The following is a 6,000-nucleotide window of genomic DNA, read 5'->3' on the forward strand; positions in this document are numbered from 1 at the left end:
CTCACTTTCCAGCTGGAGCTGAGGATGCGGATGCGGGAGCTTAAGACTACCATGCATTCCATTGCCGTTCGTCTACGCCAGTCGGAGGAGACTCGCCTGGAAGAACAGGCGGTCTATGACAAGGCGAAGGAGGTTCATACCGCCGAGCTACTAAGGGTCACCCGCCAATATGAAACAGAGCGAGACAAGGCCGTCGCCGCTGCTGCCTCGATTTCCACCGTTGTTGCCGAGTACAAGAACTCGGCTTCCTTCGAGGCGGACGTGAAGGCGGCGGTTGAGGGTTGTCGAGAGGCGCTGGCAAAGGAGTGGCTGGCGACTCCAGAAGGAGATGACTATCTGCTGGATCTGGGCGAGTGTGATTACCGCCTGGGCTACCGAGAAGCTCAGATGGAAATCTATGCCCTCCTCTTCGCCTGCGACTCGTCCTTCACTCCGGAAGGCTGGGGCCTCAAGCCGGTGCTCGATCCTTTGCCAGTCGCTGAGAAATCTGCGGTGACTGCTGACCCGATAGCTCTTTCGTTGGCGACTGCTGATCCGGCAGTTCTTTCTGTGGCGAGCCCAGTGACGTCGACGGAACAGCCTCCTCCGGCAGAAGATCCTTCACCTATTCCTCCAGCTGGACCATCGGCGGAAGAACGAGTGGAGGAAGTCGACGTCGATACCCCTTCCCCCATAGTCTAGGGCTTTTTGTAACTTCCCCCCTCTTTTGTAAGGGCTGGCCTTCCCCTCGGGCTTTTATTGAATGAAACTTTTTCCCTTTCTTCTTTGTGTTTTTCTTTATGCAGTTTTATTTATGCTTTTTCGACTGCTCTCGCTTCATATCTTTTCTCGCCGAGTTCCTCAGTCGAGGCGACTCCTCTGGGCATCTTCTCGAAAAATAACTAAGGGTCTGAGCTTCTCTCTTTTCTCGCCGAGTCCCTCAGTCGAGGCGACTCCTTCTGGTTTTCCTTGGAAACGACTAAGGGTCTAGACCCTTGTTTCCTTTCTCTTTTCTCGCCGAGTCCCTCAGTCGAGGCGACTCCTTCTGGCTTTTTTCTTGGAAACAACTAAGGGTCTGGACCCTTGTTTTCTTTCCCTTTTCTCGCCGAGTCCCTTAGTCGAGGGGACTCCTTCTAGCTCTTTCTTGGAAACGACTAAGGGTCTGGACCCTTGTTTCCTTTATCTTTTCTCGCCGAGTCCTTTAGTCGATGCGACATCTTCTGGCTTTTTCTTGGAAACGACTAAGGGTCTGGACCCTTGTTTTCTTTCTCTTTTCTCACCGAGTCCCTCAGTCAAGGCGACTTCTTCTGGCTTTTTCTTAGAAACGACTAAGGGTATGGGCCCTTGTTTCCTTTCTCTTTTCTCGCCGAGCCCCTCAGTCGAGGCGACTCCTTCTGACTTTTTCTTGGAAACGACTAAGTGTCTGGGCCCTTGTTTCCTTTCTCTTTTCTCGCCGAGTCCCTCAGTCGAGGTGACTCTTTCTAGCTTTTTCTTGGAAACGACTAAGGGTCTGGACCCTTGTTTCCTTTCCCTTTCTCGCCGAGTCCCTCAGTCGAGGTGACTCTTTCTAGCTTTTTCTTGGAAACGACTAAGTAGTGCTGTCAATACGGGCTGGCGGGGCGGGCGCAGGCCAAAGCCCGGCGGGCCGCGGGCCTAAACGGGGCGGGCTAAAAAAGCCTGCTCCTAAACGGTCCTAGGTTTGACAGGCCCGGACCGCCCCGCCAATGGCCCGCGGGCTAGGCGGGCCCCCGCCCAAAACCTTTTTTTTAAAAAAAAAAATTGTTCATCAAACATCAAATTAATTAAAATAAATTGATACATAAGTCATAACTCACATGAAACATAATAATCAAACATAAAGTTCAAAGTTCATAGTTTATCAAACATCAAACTAGTCACAACTACAAAGTCCAAAAATATTACACATAAAAATAATTTTAAAGTGCATATTTTATATAAAAATGTTTTATATAAAATAAAATAAAATAATGGCGGGTAGCCCGCGGGCCCGGCGGGGCGGGCTTGGCGGGCCGCGGGCCTAAGCGGGGCGGGCCAAAAAAGCCCGCTCCTAAACGGTCCTCTATTTTCAAAACCCGCCCCCTACCTAAGTAAGGGCGGGGCGGGCCGGCCCGGCGGGCTAAGCCCGTTTTGACGGCTCTACGACTAAGGGTCTGAACCCTTGTTTCCTTTCCCTTTCTCGCCGAGTCCCTCAGTCAAGGGGACTCCTTCTAGCTCTTTCTTGGAAACGACTAAGGGTCTGGACCCTTGTTTCCTTTCTCTCTTTTTCTCGACACTGCTACCGGGATGTGAAGGATGATATCGCTTTTATTCAAGATTTAAACTTCAGGTGGATACATAGGCTAACCTTTTAAGGCTTCAAATTTACTGATAGAATTTCTTTAAGTGGATCACATTCCAGATTCGGTCGATGAGCTTCCCTTCCAGCGTTTCTAGTTTGTATGTGCCGGCTTGAACCACCGCGGCAATGAGATAGGGTCCTTCCCACTTAACCGCGAACTTCCCACCTTCCGTGGGCTGGCTTGCCTGCCAGTCTCGTAGCACGAGGTCGCCGACCTGAAAGGTCCGCGGGCGAATCCTCCGATCCCGATATCTTTTTACGGCCGGTTGATATTCCACCATTCGAGCATACGCGGCCTCTGTTCATTCCTCCAAGAAGTTCTTCTCAATCCTGTGGTTTTCTTCATTCCCTTCATACGAATAGTTGCGGACTCGGTGGGTGGGTTCAACAACTTCTATCGGAACTTTTGCTTCGAAGCCGTACGCCAGGGAAAACGGGTTTTCACCAGTCGCCCGTCTCTGTGTGGTTCGATAGGCCCATAGAACTTGGTCGAGCTCGTCCGCCCAGTTTCCTCCAATGTCTTCTAGCTTCTTCCGAATTCCGTCTACTATCGTTCGGTTCACGTTCTCGATTTGCCCATTGGCTTAAGGGTAAGCGACGGACACCTTGGTGTGATGTATACTATGTCGACGACAGAAGTCGGCGAACGGCTGGCAGTCGAACTATCGGCCGTTATCACTAACTATATGTTCAGGCAGTCCGAAGCGGCAAATCACCTTCTTCCACAGGAAACGTCGACATTGGTACACGGTAATGGTGGCTAGCGGTTCCCCATTTAGTGAAGTAGTCGATGGCTACAACACAGAATTTCAAACGTCCGGGGACGACTGGCAGTGGGCCTAGCAAGTCGATCCCCCATTTTGCAAATGGGATGGCCGTGGTGACTGGCGTATAGAAAGTGGCGGGCCGAGTATCTTTTCGAGCGAATGCTTGACAAACCACACACTTGGCTATCCATTCGATGCAGTCTCTCATCATGGTGGGCCAATAGTATCCTTGAACGACTAACTTTCGGGCGAGAGTGTGGGCACCTTAGTGGGCAGCACAGATCCCGCGGTGGGCCTCGTCCATTATCTTCTCCGCCTCGGGCCTGAGTAGACATCTAAGGAGGGGACCTCCGAATGATCGTTTGTACAACTGTCCGTCGACGATCTCAAACGACGGGGCCTTGCGGCGGACCCTTGCGGCGGCTCTTGGATCTTCCAGAAATTCTCCCTTTTCCTTGTATCGCCGGATATCTTCGATCGAGAACATCTCAGGATTCTTCTCCCGATCCCATTCCTCGACCGCCACCTACTGAACCTCTAAGGTCGTTTCTTCTATGCTGGGTCGAACTAGTTCTTCTTTTTGACAGATCCTAACGAGGTGGTCCGGCACACCTTCTAGGGCGATCTTGGATAATATGTCGGCTTCTGTATTATCCGCTCGTGAAATGTACTCTATCTCGTACGTTTCAAATCCTTTTAGCAATTCCAGCGCTTTTCCTCTATACTGGGTCATCCGAGCGTTCTTAGCTTCGCATGTCCCGGATATCTGTCCGACCATCAGACGAGAGTCGGTCTTGATCCGCAGGCGTCCTACCCCCAGTGTCTTGGCGAGTCGTAGGCCACCCAGCACAGCTTCATACTCGGCCTCATTGTTAGATGTTGGGAACAGGTAGCTTAAAGCGTAATAAAGCCGGAATCCCTCCGGTGTAATTAACATGACTCCGTCACCACAATGTTGACGACTTGCTGCTCCATCTGCATGCATCTCCCACCATTCGCCCGGACTATCTTTTGTGGTGCCCCCTTCGTCGCTTTCCCCGGCGGTGCACTCGACCAAGAAATCGGCTAGGGCCTGCCCCTTGATTGATGGGCGAGGCTGGTACTCGATTCCATACTGAGTTAACTCTACTGCCCATTTAACCAGCCGACCTGATGACGTGGGATTTCGCAATACGCTTCCCAGGGGTTGATCAGTCAAGACCCGAACGGTGTGGGCTTGAAAGTAAGGTGCTAGTTTACGCACAGTGGTCACCAAGGCATAGACAATCTTTTCCAAGGGCGTGTACCGCGCCTCGGCGGCTTTCAGGGAACGGCTTACGTAATATACCGGGTGCTGGACACGCTCTTCTTCTCGGACGAGTACCGAGCTCACCGCCCTAGAGGAGGCTGCTAAGTATAAGAACAATGGCTTTCCGACCTGAGGGGTGGACAGCACCGGCGGTGTAGAAAGATATCTCTTTAATTCTTCGAATGACTGCTGGCACTCGGTTGTCCACACAAAACCATCTTTCTTCTCCATGGCTTCGAAGAACGGCACAGTCTTATCCGCTGCTTTGCTCAGGAAGCGACTGAGGGCAGCCAGTCGACCGGTTAGCCGCTGCAAGTCCTTAACGGTGCCGGGAGGCTGCATGTCTATGATGGCCTGCACTTTCTCAGGGTTGGGCTCGATGCCCCTCTTGGTCACCATATATCCTAAGAGTTTCCCCCCTTGCACTACGAAGGCACACTTTTTTGGGTTAAGCTAGAGGTTGTACTTAAGCATTACCTGGAAGGAGTCGGCCAGATCCTCCGCATGGTTGATTTCTTCTCGGCTTTTAACCAGCATGTCGTCCACGTAGGCCGCCATGGATTTTCCTAGTAGGTCTTGGAACAGTCGGGCGACCATTCGAGTGTACGTAACCCCCGCGTTTTTGAGTCCGAAAGGCATGACTCGGTAACAATACACCCCATCCGGCGTTAAGAACGCGGTTTTCTCCTCGTCTGCTTGATGCATGAAGATCTAATGATACCCCCTGAAAGCATCCATAAAACTCAGCAAAGTCGACCCCGCTGTCTCGTCGACTAGTTGATCGATCCATGGTAATGGAAACGGATCCTTCGGACAGGCCTTGTTGAGGTCGGTATAGTCTACGCACATTCGCCAGGCCGGGGGTTTTGGTACAAGTACCACTTTCGCCAACCATTCTGGGTATTTGACTTCTCGGATATGACCTGCAGCTAGCAGTGTGTTTACCTCCTTTTTCACAAACTCCCTCCTATCGTTAGCCAAGTAACGCTTCTTCTGTATGACTGGTCGGTGGTCGGGGTCTACGGCGAGTCGGTGAGCAATGATAGACCGGTCGACTCCCGGCATATCCTCTGGCCCCCAAGCGAAGACCAACCGATTCTCTCGAAGTACTTTTATTATTCCCTCACGTATCTCCTCCGAGAGACCGTCGCCAATCCGGACCCGCCTTTCTGGCCGCCCGGGGTCGATCTCGATCTCTTCTAACTCCACGGCCGGCTCCGGGGGGAGGGGGTGGTATCATTGCTTTCTTCGGAGGTCTTTCTGTGATCTCATGGACCTGCATCTCATGCTTGCTCATGCATCTGCAGGCTTGCAGATAGCAATCGCGGGCGACTCTCCTGTCGCAACGAACCGTACCTATCCCACTTGGTGTGCAGAACTTTAAGTAGAGGTGCTCGATGGAGATCAATGCTCCCAGACCCTCTAGGCCCGGCCGTCCGAGTATGGTGTTATGCTAGCAGGTCAGATCGACCACAATGAATTTCATGTCTAGCTTCTGTACGTCGGGATAACTGCCGATTTCTACCGGTAGAGTAATGGATCCTTCTGCTTCCACCGAGTCGCCCGTGAAGCCGGTGAGTGGTGTTTTGACTGGATTCAATTTTCTC

The sequence above is a fragment of the Ipomoea nil genome, unplaced genomic scaffold (assembly GCF_001879475.1).
Source record: "Ipomoea nil cultivar Tokyo-kokei standard unplaced genomic scaffold, Asagao_1.1 scaffold2783, whole genome shotgun sequence".
Taxonomy (NCBI): domain Eukaryota; kingdom Viridiplantae; phylum Streptophyta; class Magnoliopsida; order Solanales; family Convolvulaceae; genus Ipomoea; species Ipomoea nil.